This window comes from Myotis brandtii, unplaced genomic scaffold (genome assembly GCF_000412655.1).
Source record: "Myotis brandtii unplaced genomic scaffold, ASM41265v1 scaffold871, whole genome shotgun sequence".
Lineage (NCBI taxonomy): Eukaryota > Metazoa > Chordata > Mammalia > Chiroptera > Vespertilionidae > Myotis > Myotis brandtii.
In genome coordinates this window covers 485,768-499,662 of record NW_005371555.1, presented here as the reverse complement: position 1 = coordinate 499,662, position 13,895 = coordinate 485,768, and the positions used below count along the sequence as shown (strand labels likewise).

Below are 13,895 nucleotides of genomic sequence, written 5' to 3'. Positions count from 1 at the left end.
GCCTGGGCAGAGGTCAGAATCCTAAACCGATCGCTCATATGCGGTTTCAGCAGGAGTTTGCTCAACAATGCGACTCCAAGCAGGACTGCTGTTTGCGGGTGATCGGGCCCAGGGGGAGGCCGGCCAGAGAGCTGGGGTGAAGCCAGCCAAGAAGGTGAGCCTGCAGGGCCTGGGGTCCCTCTCGAAGGCTTGACAGGCAGCCCCACGGCTTTCCCTCTGGTGCTCAGCCGGGAACCAGCATCTGAGAGAGCGACGGAGTTTGTGAATGTGTCTAACCACAGCTTTCTGATCTCCCGGCCACAGGCTGTGTGGGAGCTAAATCAAGCGTGGGACAGAATCCTCTTTCTGGGCCCCGTGCGGATTTGCCTTTCATCTCTGACTCAGTAAATCGCCTTTCTCCCAAACAAAATTTAATAAAAATTCCAGTAATGTCTGAGCTTCAGCCCACTTTCTTTCTTTCTCTTTCTCTCCCCCCCTTCCCCAGAGCCCTCACATGCCCGTCTGGGCACCCCTGAGAGAGAGGAGGCTGTCTATAGGCTTGTGTGCTCCTGCTGTCCTGGCAGGGAGGCCGCAGGGGGAGACGCCCCTCGGAGAATACAGCAGAAATGCTCTGGACACAGGGCCACCACCTGGGACATGGGTCCCACAGTCAGGCAAGGCCCCGGCGCAGTGGCTGGCTGGTTTCAGCTCCTTCTGTTTCCTCGTTTTCCCTCTTTTCTTCTGAAGAGAAGCCCAAGGCTTGGGGATGAGACTGGTCTGTGATGGTGCTGGGCGGAACCTGGGCTGTGGAGGGTGCAGTGCAAGGGCTCAGAGGTGGTCTGGGGGGAGTCCTGTCCCCAGACAGCCCAGGTCCGCAACAGCTGGCAGGCACTCCGCCTCGTCATATACCTAGTTCATGCCTCCTTTTCCTTAAGAGCTCAGCTCAAGGCTCCCCTCGTTCCTGGACTCAGGTTCCCTGTGTCTGCTATCTGCTCGGAAACTTCCTGAGCAACAGACGCAGACGGTAACGCCACAGTGATCTGCGGGACGCAGGTCTGCCTCCCTGGGCGCTGCACGCCGCCGCCGCAGGGCAGGGGGTGGCAGGCTCCTCGGGTGGCTCCTCAGTGCCTAGGTGGGGCCTGCAGGGAGGGGCTGTGTGACGAATACGCGCACCGCTGGATTCTGAGTTGAGCTTGTGTGCCCTTTGCTTACCCTGAAATCAAAGCTCAACAAGGGGGCTTGGACTCACAGAGCCAGTTTGCAGTGCAAAGGGATCTGAATTCCTGTCTGTCTGATTCCAGAGGCCCCGTAGCTCCCACTGAGCAGGAGCCCTGGCACGGCTCTCACAGCTCTGTTCCTGTCACCCAGTCCAGCTGGCAGAGCTGGGGAAGCAGAACTTGTTAAAGACGAAGGTGGAAACGGGAGGCTTGGTGACTTCCCCAAACCTGTGTCCCCGGTGAGGAGAGTGGCTAAGCGTCTGGCTCTGGGGCCAAGGTGGTGGGCTCTCCCTGCCGCCGTGGAGCTTCCCCGCTTGCCGGGGAGGGAGTTTGCTCACTTCTCAGGCTCCGCTGCCCTGGCGGGAGCTCAGCGGGTTAGAGCATTGTCCTGCTATGACAGTGTGGTGGGTTCCATCCAAGTCAGGGCACATGCAAGAGTCACCCAATGAATGCATGAACAAGGGGAACAACAAATCGGTTTGGGGACCCCTGGTGGTATGTCAGTTTCTCTCTATATATATAAAAAATTAAATTAAAATAAAATAAAAGGCTCCGTTTCCTTATCTGAGGAATGGGGACAGCACCACCCAGTTCTGGGGAGACTGTGAGGCTCACCCAGGAAGCACAGCGCCTGCAGGCACTTGAGGCCCCAGTGCCAGGCAGGTGTTCCCACTGCTCTCACCACGGCTCTTCCTCATGGAGCCCCGGGTGGGGGCGGGCCAGTGAACGGGCAGGTGGAGCTGCCTTTCCCCACAGGGCCCATGCTTTCCGGAGAGTGGATTTGGGGCCAATGTGATCAACGGGAACCTGCTGTGAGCTGTGCAGCAGTTTCCACATGACACGAGATGAACCCCCTCAGGCCCTGCTCAATCCTTTGGGGACCCCTGATGGCTTGGCAGTTTACAACAACCCAAATGCCCACACTTCTCCTTAAAACTGTTACTCATGTCGGAGAGCGGTTGTGTCTTTGGAGTCCAACACGTGTGAAAACCCCTCCCCAAGGCATCAGCATCAAGAGCTCATGAATAAAAGCAACAGCCCGCCCACGTGGGAAAAGAAAACAGACCTCCTCCGGCAGCGTGGCTGAGAACATACCATTTCCAAAGTGCTCACAAAACAAAATGCCGTTGGGTTAAAAGCAACAGCCCGCCCACGTGGGAAAAGAAAACAGACCTCCTCCGGCAGCGTGGCTGAGAACATACCATTTCGCACAAAAGCACAAAACAAAATGCCGTTGGGTCACACGCTAAACACACACACACACACACACACACACACACACACACACACCAGCTAATAACACAGACCTGTGCCTTAAAAACACACCTCCTCCTCCTCTTAGTTTACCGTCCGGCCCCTCCACACATCCTCCTGCCGCCTGTGAAGCGTATGTTTATCTAAAGGAGCCGCCTGCTCTTGCTGGTTCCAGCAAGCAGATGTTTTGTGTTATCTCCGTGCGCTCCTCAAGAAAGTGTCTGTTCCCCGAGCCAAGGAAAACAACCCCGGGGAGAAAGACTTTGTTCCTCTGCCTAGAAAAGGTCCCCAAACAAGCGGACAGCTGCGAACGGTTAGAAATAAAGTGGCTACTTCTTTATTCTCCGACTCCCTCCGCCCTGCCCCCGCGCCCTCTGGGTTACCCTCCGACCTGTTATCAGAGGTTGGACCAAAAGAAAGAAAAATACACTAGCATGTGAGGATATGTTCTCAACAGATTGTTAATTGCTTCCGACATGCGATTGGCCGGGCAGGCGGGGTGCTGTGTCAGCCACCCGAAGGAGCGACTGTCAACACGGTGTGCCTGTTGTCGCACGTCCCTCGTCTTCCCCAGTGCCACTTCCCTGCCACCAGGCTGTTCCCATCTGCATCCCCATCTCCAGGACGGCTGCCTCCACCCTCTGCTGTCATCGCATGGAGGTGCCATAAATCAAGAAAGACCCAAGAAGACCTGAGGAAGGTGTTCATTCACTATGGATGGGCAACGGAAGCCATAAAAACAAACGCTAGCCACTTCACACCTGCCGAGTTTGCTGAAGATCAAATGGGCAAATGAGACGGAGGGAGATGAGAACATGATGTTAATGGGCTTCACTGGTGCTGGAAAGGTAGGCAGCAGGACCGGTACTGGGATCATGAGCCCCAGTCAGAATTTTTAAAAATATACATATTTTTTATTGATTTCAGAGAGGAAGGGAGAGGAAGAGTGATAGAAACATCAAAGATGAGAGAGAATCACTGATCTCCTGCCTTCTGCACACCCCCCCACTGGGGATTGAGCCTGCAATCCGGGCATGTGCCCTTGACTGGAATTGAACCCAGGACCCTTCAGTCCGCAGGCCAACACTCTATTCTTAGCCAAACCAGCCAGGGCCCAGTCAGAATTTGAAAATGACTCAGCCTCTTTGTCGTGGATGATATATAGTGAGTATCTTAACAGACAAAACTTTTCTTTATTCACCAGCAAAATATTCTTTCCATTATCTGAAGGGAAATTAACACCGAGTTTTGTCTGAATAGTTTCTGATCTATGAACTTCCCTCTAACCCACTGCCACTTCCCCAGCTCAGCTACCATCACCTCCTGCCTGGTTGGCTGCAGTTCCCCTTAACTGAGTTCCCTTCCTCTACTCCGGGATCTCTCCCATCTCCACCTGGCAGGGCATCTAACCAGGACATTTGTTTTTCTGCATAAAATTCGAAAGCAGCTTCCTACTGCTTCAAGGGGAAATCAGGGCTATTTAACCAGGCAGGCACGACCCCCTCTGGTTTCATACATGTGTGTCTCTATCATCACCTCTGGATCCTCCCAACTTACATATAATCCTCCAGCCCTCCTAGAGCAAAGCTCCTCTTGCTGGCTCACTTCTGGGTCAAAGTAATAGTAGAGCTAAATTCACAGACTACGTCGTGTACAATAGCCCCTGCTTATCCACGGGATACATTCCAAGACGCCCAGGGGATGCGTAAAACCTCGAATGGTACCAAACCCTCTATATCCTATGTTTTTCTCTATGCCTACAAACCTATAACAAAGTTTAATTTATAAGGCATAGGAAGAGATGAACAAAAATAGCCACTAATAAAATAAACAATAGAAGAATCTACTGCAATACGAGTTCTGTAAATGTGACCCCCCTCTCTCTCTGACAACTGGTCTGATAACTGAGACGCCTACTAAGTGACAACCAGGCGAGGAGCACACACAGTGTGGATTTGCTGGGTGAATCAGAGCGCGACTGAGTGGACAACATGGGATTCCATCATTCTACTCAAATGACGCACAAATTAAAACTTATGAATTAGGGGGTTTTCCATTTAATATTTTCCTACCTCAGTTGACCACAGGTAACTGAGAAGGTGGGAAGGGAAACTGCCAACAGGGGGACTACTGTATCTGGAAGTTACCTACTTGAATGGACTCATGTATTCAAATGCCTTCAAGGGTCACAAAGGAACATGAGTCCGGTGAGTGGTGTGATACAACAGGGAGTGGTGCGGCTTGCGGCGGCCTGGAGAGTGCTCCGTGCAGGAAAGGAGAAGAGCCGCTCGGCCTTTGCCGGTTGCTCTCAGCAGGGATATGGGCTCAGGATTGCTGGACCTTTTGGTCTCTCAAGAGAGTCCGGAAGTCTAGATTCTAATGTGAAATCTCGTCCTCGTTAAAATGCTGGCATTTCAAAACCATTAAGCAAACATTTTAAAACATTCTATTTATTAACATTATTTATTTTCATGCCCAGTTCAGCCTAGAAACGTTGATGGTCCATACGATAACTGCTTAATTTTTAAAAATGTCAGTGTAAATAAAATAAAATAAAAAAAGACACCCAGGTAGCCATGAGCACAGGGAGCACCCAGATCTTAGTTTCTAGCACATTCTTCAACCAAGGGAGTCACGGCTCCTGGGAGAAGTGGCGGGTGCGAGGGCTGGGGCAGGATGTGCACGGGATGGCCTGGGACACCCTGCAGTGGGGGAAGAGAGGGGGCGAGGCTCCCCGCCTGTCCTTGGCTGTGGGGTTCGCTGGGGATCTTGCTTCTGAAGAGCACAGCATGGAAGGGGAGGCAGGAAGAAGAGAGTGGGGAAGCCTGGTGACCACTACGCTGACCAGGTGATCGGGATCAACAACATCAGTGACCAGTCATGTTCACGGCCTTTGCATGCACTTGATATCACGTGATGGACACGTGGCCATCTTCCCAGAAACCATGAGAAAAACATGAAACAAACCCAAATTGAGGGACAGTTTACAAAATATCTGACAAGCACACCCCAAAATTGTCAAAGTCATCAGAAACAAGGGAAGTTTGAGAAGATGTCATTCATTGCTCAGAGAAGCCTACGGGGATGTGACAACTAAACGTAATGTGGCATCCGGGTGAAATTCAGGAATAGAAAAAGGCCACTGGGGGAATGTGGTGAGATCTGAACACAGTGTGGAGTTTAGTTAATAGTAAAGTACTGAGGTTAGTTACTTAGTTATGAGGAATGTATTACAAATGTAAATATGAATGTAATAGAAGATGTTGGGAACTGGGTACGGGAACTCTCTGTATGATCTTTTCAGCTTTTGGGTACATCTAAAACTATTCTAAATAAAAAGTTTATTTATATTAAAAATAACCACTCTCTGGCCAAAACTATTTGATCGGGTCCAGAGGCCATGGTCTGTGCCCTTTGGCTTCTGCACTGACATTTCTGTGTTTGCTGATGAAACGCTCTGATCAGAACTGGCTACATCGTTTGCAGAGCCCCTTGTTCAGAAATTATTAAGAATCTCACGACGGTGACGGTAGAGTACTAACCAGGCACAGGGCCCTTCTGAGGGCAGGTCCCTAAGACCTTGCCGGCTCCACACCTGGGGAGCCGCATTCTCTGATAGGCGGCACAGTCTGGTCAGAGTTGTCCAGCGTGGAGTACCCTCCCTAGATAAAATTCCCACCATGTTGTTTACTTGTTCATTCACCAATTTAAATAGCTAGCAAACATATTTATTTTGGAATGTGCTAGACATGAGAGATGCAGCCATAAGCAAAGGAGTTAAACTGGCCTGATACATCGTAAGGTCACCTTATATGGAAGTGAACGTGGGCACTGGAAGTTGGCCTTAGGACCTCCTCCAGGTACAGACATCCCTGATGTTCATCCCCTCTCTCTATTTTCTCCTTTCCTCCCATCTCAACTATAACACTACTTACTACAATGGGACTTCTGAAGACAGCAGATTTTTAAAATTCTAATATCAAATGTGTAAAAGCTTTATGAGGCTCATTTTACAATATTTGCAAGTAAGTTTAAATTACATTGGCTTCTAAGAGAACTTAATGTTTCCTGAGCATCTAAGGCAGCGGTTCTCAACCTGTGGGTCGCCAACCGGTGGGTCGCGACCCCTTTGGGGGTCGAACGACCCTTTCACAGGGGTCGCCTAAGACAATCCGAAAACACGTATATAATTACATATTGTTTTTGTGATTAATCACTATGCTTTAATTATGTTCCATTTGTAACAATGAAAATACATCCTGCATATCAGATATTTACATTACGATTCATAACAGTAGCAGAATTACAGTTATGAAGTAGCAACGAAAATAATTTTATGGTTGGGGGTCACCACAACATGAGGAACTGTATTAAAGGGTCGTGGCATTAGGAAGGTGGAGAACCACTGATCTAAGGGCACCAGATATAAAATACCCTTCATTATCCTAAACCAGCAAACCCAGGAGTTTGTCTTGTGTGTGTGTGTGTGGGTGTGTGTGCGTTCCTGAGATCTCATTACACCCACAACCCCTCCCATTTTGCAGATGAGAAATGGGAAGCAAACTGAGGCTGAGTCGCCTGCCCAAGTGATACAGAGATAGATGGTGAGCTGAAATTTCAACCCAGATCCATCCCCCTCCAAGGCAAACCTTTCTCTACCCTCTAACCATCAAACATCAAGACAGTTCCTTTAAAATTATTTTAGAAAGTGGCTCTTAACACAGGCATAGCTCAGAGATGTTGCAGATTCGTTTCCAGACCACCCTAATAAAGTGACTATAGTGATACAGTGAGTCATAATTTTTTTGCTGGTGAAGGGTCTTGCCTTCAGTTTATAAAAAAACCCAACACCTGGCCCAGCTGGCATGGCTCAGTGGTTAACCTATGAAACCAAGAAGTCATGGTTCAATTCCCAGTCAGGGCACATGACCGGGTAGCAGGCTTGATCCCCAGTGTGGGGTGTGCAGGGGGCAGTCGACCAATGATTCTCTCTCATCATTGATGTTTCTATCTCTCTCTCCCTCTCCCTTCCTCTCTGAAATCAATATATGTATATGTATATGTATATATCTAACACCTGTAAAGTGCAATAAAGTCAAATGCAATATAAAGAGGTGTTCCTGTAGCTACTTTTAAAAATACTCAACTAAAATAAATTACTGAGACCATTACCTGACTTTAATGTTTTCAATGAAACATGACTTCTGAGGAGAAAAATCTGAGAGTTTAGGACATTTTCTTTGGGAATTTGGTGGAGGTGGGTGGGGGGAGGAAGAGGAGTGAGAAGACACAAGTGGCTAAAGCAATTGCCTCTCAGGGACTCAGATTCTAAAGCAGGGGTGAGGGCTGCAGGCGGGTGCCTGCCAGCAGGCATGGTTTCCTCGGACTGCATGGTATTTTTGAAATGCTGCCAACATTTAGACATTGGGAGCTATAATTCAAAGATCAGGAATTCTGACTTCCCTTGGAAAAACTTGGAGGACCTGGCACAACTGGACCAAAATTCCCTCGTGGCAACGGCTAAGTGATGCCAGCTCCCTGTAACTGGGAGGTGCTACACTCACCTGGGCAGCCCAATCATTTCATTCATTTGTTTTGCCAGCCTGGACCCTTTAAAGAAAATGTTGCGGGTGATTATACTAGTAAATTTGATTGTGGTAAATGATAGGCACTTCCTGCTAGGTGCCCTTCGAGGAGAAGATGCCACCCCAGAATGGTGTCCACTGCTCTGCCCCTGCTCCTCTAGGTTAGCCATCAGTCCCAGCTGCGGTGGAAGCTGGTGGTTTTGTTCTATGAGGTGAGGCTTGGTTGCATGGAAAATCCCTGTTGGAAAACCATTACGCTAGTGGCGCTCCCCCTGAGTATGCAACACTTTCAGATTCCTGCTTCCGTCCAAGCCCCGGTGAGCATTGCCGAGGGACAGCCCTCTTCCTGCTGCTGCGTTTGGCAAAATGTGCAGAAGGCAGCACCTGCTAGTTTTCAGAAGGCAACCCCAGGGGAGCAGTGACAGAGAACTTGAGGGGTGGTGAGGCAAATGGGCTCAGTTTTGCAGCACAGCAGCTTTCTCCCTGTCCTTTCTTTGTTAACATGCAAAGGCGGTCTTCAAGTTACACCGCATGACTTTCTTAGCACCTGCATATGTGCAGTATACATGGGCATTGCTATATCCCCATTAGTGTGGCACATGTAGTCTATTCTACATGCACTCACTGCATGGTGCCTTGGTGATGTTCCACAGAAGCCTGTGGGCCAGCCGTACTCCCTGGAGCAGAGAAAGAAGGCCCACCCGCCCACTGCATTCATCCCGAGGCCCAGGAGCTCCAGGCCCACTAGCAGAGCACATGTGCCTGCCAGCACCACCTCTCCCAGATTCCTACTAAGGTCTTCACACTTCCTGGGCCCAGAGGCATGAACACACTTTGGGATGGTAATAAGCAATTTTTAAATGCTTTCTAGCTCTCAGAAAAAGCTTCCAACCTATAAACCTATGGTTTGTATTTCAGACGGGTCGTTGGGAACATATATTATAAAAGTAGGTGACTGCCTAAATTCTTTTGGTCTAATAATAAGAGAAATATTTTAAAAATTAGAAAATGCTGTTAATTATAAATACCACCATCACTTGCAATCTCACCAAGAAATAACCACTGACAATATTTTGGCGTGCAGTCTTTTCACTTTGCACATATATGTTGTATACAGTCTTTCAAAAGTCAGATTAGAATCACATTATACATTCAGTTTGTGTCCTCCTCTTCGCACCTAACATAATATCATGAATATTAAATATTCTTCGAACAATAGTCATATACCCATTACACAGGTTTAAAAAGTACCAAGACGAAGTAACGATTGGATGAGTCTCCTTGAGCTAGTTTATCTTGGGCAGTTAAGTTAGCCTCTGACAATTTTCCTTGGTTAGATTCTTAGGAGTGTGTTGAATCCCGTGGCTAATATAAACAGTTGTGCACATTTTGCACTTTACTTCACAGTAGGTTTGTTTTGTTTTTATAGAGAATATTAACATTTCCCTTAATCTTGAAATAAAACGAGTGGCCCTACTTACCCTGCAGTTGGTACTCCCTGGCCCACCCCTGCGGCCCCGCAGTGGGAATGCCTCAGCTGGGAAGGCAGACATTGGACTTAAACTAAAGCTGTAAACAGCAATTAGGAGTCTTCCTTTGCATTTAGGAGAAGTTCTCAACCCTGGCCGCACATTAGAGTTATCTGGGGAGCATAAAAACAAAAGCTGGCAATGTCCCATGCTAGAGCAACTGAATCTGAAATTCTCCAGATGATTCTAATGTGCGGCCTTGGGTGGAGGCAGTGGTCTACAGCAGTGACTCTAAAGCGTGGTCCCCAGACCAGCAGTGCCTGCCTGTTGGGAACTTGATAGAAAAGCAAATCCCCAACCCCCAGCCTAGAGGCACTGACCCTCAGAGCAGTGGACTCTGGGACTCGGGCCCAGCAGCCTGTGTTTCACCCGCCCTCCCGAGAATCCTGGTCTGTGCTAACGTAAAGAGCACTGGCCTAGAAAACTCCTTTGTGCATAATCCTGGCTCAAGGATTAGCCTGCTTAACCAAGCAGGGAGGCTGGTTGAAGATTCACAGAATCTGGCTTCAGACAGATTCAAGTTTAAGACTCTTGTCTGCCACTGAATTAGCCTCTCTGAGGCGCAGTTTCACCAGCAGAACGTGGGGGTGACATGAATAGGACCTAACCTCATTGGGTTGTTATGAGGATTAAATGGGAAAAATAACAAAACATGTTTACCGACGTAGGCAGAGCTTGATAAATATTTGCTGTTATCATTATCTAACAGAGGTACCGTTATTATTGGTCAGATCAGGCAGGAAGCCAGGACAAGAGGAAAAAGCCAGCTGAGCTGGAGGCTTGAACATCCAGAACAGATGTTTGCTCCCTGCCTCTTCCCTCCTACAGGCTGGGGTGTAGATTCCACCTGCTGTTGGCATGAACAGACGCGCCTCTCAGGATGGGAAAATAAATCATTCTCTCAGAAGCTGTCTTCAAATTGAGGAAGTGTTAGGGGCAGAAGCAGAATAGCGGAGACTAGCTATAGTTATAAGAAATTAATTGTGCTCTGTTACCCGCGGTTGTTTTGTTCTGATTAAAGAAGGCACATTCTCACCTGGCTGGGAGCTGTGCCTGGGAGTTAACCTGGAAATGAGGCCCATCCTCCTTACCTGAGAAGCACCTATTATCATGGAAAGATTAACAACCTCGTTGCCGCCCTTTGCAACCCCGCAGCCTGCATTGCCTGCAATCTGTAACCATTATACCCATCCTTAGCCCTCTTGCCTACTTCCCCATGAAATCGCTGTCCTTCTACCCCATATAAACAGCTGGTTTATGGGGGATTGCAGAGCAGGTTTTCATGGATGACCTGCTAGCCAGAACCCAAGTACCGAGGTTGCTGAACCCAGGTCCAGTCTCACCCCATGGCTCTCCCAGTCTGCCAGCATGATTGGGATAAACGCTCATATATGATTCAACCCTATCTCTGCTTAATTGGCTCAAGTAGTGACAGGCAGCTTGGACCCATTGGCTGTCCAGTTTCAGAAGGGTTGCAAATATGACTAGAGACAGGGGCTTGGTCATCTGGATCTGAAAATTGCTGGGGGTGGGAGGAGGGGGAGCAGGGAGGGGGATCCTGCTGACCCTGAGACTTCAAACAGGAGCCACCGAAGCAGCGGATGCTTGTTGAAACGTGGATTTCTCAGCTGCATGTTTGGGGGTGAAGGGTCCAAGGTTTGCACTTCTAATAAGCTCCCAGGTGATGCTGGTGCAGCTGGCCCGACCACACTTTCTATGTGAAACACTGAACTGTGACCTATAAAAGTTCAAGAAAGGAAGCAATGTTCTCCCAGATGCACACATTTCCTCTGTAAAATTTAAATTCCACATTTGCCCTAGAACAGGACTGGCCAACTTCACAGATGTGCTGATGGCCACCTTTTCATTTGAACCCCAGGGCCTGTGCAGGGGACAGGAGAGGTGTGTGTGTGTGAGCGGCGGGGGAGGGGGCTGCGGCCCTCTGTCTGCTCTCCCAGGTGGCGGTGGTGGGAGAGAATTCATTCCCAGTTGCACCGCCTCCTTCTGAGGCAGGCAGTTAGACATGAGCAGAGCCAGGACCGGGGGCCAGGTACCGAAAGTCACCAGGTGGCAAGCCAGGTGCCGAGCAAAGGACAATTGCAGGGTGGGACCTGGCCCCCAGGGTGAACTTTCCTCCTCTAGCACATCTCTGGTCATGAAGTTTGGACCCCTTTCCCTTTCCTCCTGGAGATTACATCTAAGCCTCGGATGGTTGTATTTCAGCTCCAAGCCCAGCAAATCAACAAAACCAGACCAGCGATCCCAGGGCTGCCCTGAGGACCAGCTGCATGGAATAATGACCCCTGCCCTGGCGCTGGCCAATCAATCCCTGGAGACCTAGACCCTGAAAGGGAGGGCCCACCTGGAAAGCTGCTGAATAGTCTATTAAATCTTCCCCTGGGACCCCTAAAGTCTTCACCCTTAAAACCCTTAGGATGGAGGATCCGGCAGTCTCTCCTTCCCGGGAGCACGCCCACACCTTTCCCTTTTCCTCCCCACCTCCTTCTCCCCCTGCAGGCAAGTTACCTTTACCTTCCTCACTCCCAAGCCCCAAGGGCCCCTCCTTTGCCTCTATAACTTGTTTCCAAAGCCCATTTCTCCTAGGAATCTACCTCTGTGATTTACCCAGTAAATGTTCCCTGACAGTTTGGGTCTCGGCTCTGAATTCTTTCCTAGCCAGAACCCAAGTCCCGAGGTTGCTGAACCCAGGTCCAGTAGGACCCCAGGGGTCTAACACCCGGTGCGTTCCCTCCGCCTACAACACTTCCAAGAAGCGGATACCTATCAGTCACTTAGTGTACACTGTTTGTATACAGTGTCATCGAATCTTTCCTGCAATCCTAGGAGGTAGTTATTACAGTAAAGTCCTCACTTAACGTTGAGGATGGGTTCTTGGAATCTGCAACTTTAAACGAAACGACATATAAGGAAACCATAGGATATCCTGGCTTACCATAGGATAACTGATATACAGAAATATGCTATGAGAACTGAACTCTCCTTTATATCCATGTCTATGGTGAACCTGGTATGAGTTGCAGTTTCTAAGAACCCAAAAGCAGCACTGGGTGAGGACTTATGTGCTTGTGTCTGGGTGTTACAGATGAAGGAACTGGAACTCAGAGAGGGGACATTTTCTGGAGACACGTGGTAATAAGCACCTTCAGAAATCAGATCTTGAAACCTCTGCATTTCCCTGTCTGACCCGTACAGTGGGAGGAGAGTCCTTGGTTCAAGACTAAAAGTACCATGTGCGTGGTTGGGTACGAATAGGCACTGCTGGTATCGGGGTCTGACTGCGCCTGAGCCTGAGCGGGGTGGGCTGCGGTAATGGGGTAGACTCAGCATCTGGGCAGGGGTGACAGGACCACAGCCCATAATTCTCCACAGCCTGCCCTCCAGCGAGCTCTGGTCTTAGCACCTGGACAGACTGAGCAGGAGGGGCAGGTGGCCCTGACTCCATCCAGTTCTTTGCTCGCCACCCTCAAGGATGTGGCCAGGTCGATGACATCTACCCCTAGTCCCAGGTCCAAAGGGACACGGCCAGGGACTGGTCCCCAAGCATCAGAACCAGGCCAGCTTAGCTGAATGACGAGGGGATAGGTGTGCGAGGGTCTGTTCCCCTCTCGCCTGCTGGCTCACGCTTTGGCTTTCTGGTCCACTCTCCCAGCCCTTGCAGCCCGGTGCATTCCCTGACCCAGAACCTCACCTGGGGACCATACGCATCTTTGTATTATATGACTGAGCAGGGGTGGAGCCTGGGTGTGTGACTCCAGTGACCAGGGAAAAAGGAGGTCTTATCATGGAGGGAGGCCAGGGGCGGCCTGGAAAGATAGGGTTCAAATTCTGAAAGGCTGTCATTTAGAGGATGAAAATAGCAAACCTCTGCCCAGAGCCCAAAGCTCACAAGCACTGCCATGGAATCCAAGCCCGTTTCTCTCTGACTTGAGCTTGTCTTTTCCTCTCTCTGTTCCGCCTCCTTGTAGCCAGAGGCAGCCCCTGCCTTCTCAGGCCCAGGTTCATGTTGCCAGAGTGTCCAAAGTGGGGTGCACTGCCTCAGGTGGTCTTGAGCTCCTCCCCCAAGAAGGCGTCCAGGCAGAGGCCACTGGCTAGTGTTGTTAGGGAGGGCACCCAAGCAAGGGAGGTGGTTCCACCCCTGGCTGACATTACAATCACCTGCGTTGTTTGTTAACAGGACAGATTCCCAGGCCTTGCTTCTAATTCCCTGGGGTCACAGGTACAGCTTGGGAACAGCCAATTAAAAATAATAATAATATCTTTATTGTTGAAAGTATTACAGATGTCCCTGTTTCCCCCATTGCACCCCCCAC

The 13,895-nt window shown here is 49.6% G+C and overlaps 1 protein-coding gene across 2 annotated transcripts in view; it reads right to left on the bottom strand.

Moving 5' to 3' along the window:
- Positions 1-13,895, bottom strand: part of MOB3B (MOB kinase activator 3B) — a 214,429-nt gene that overhangs the window by 38,008 nt on the left and 162,526 nt on the right. The window lies entirely within an intron of this gene.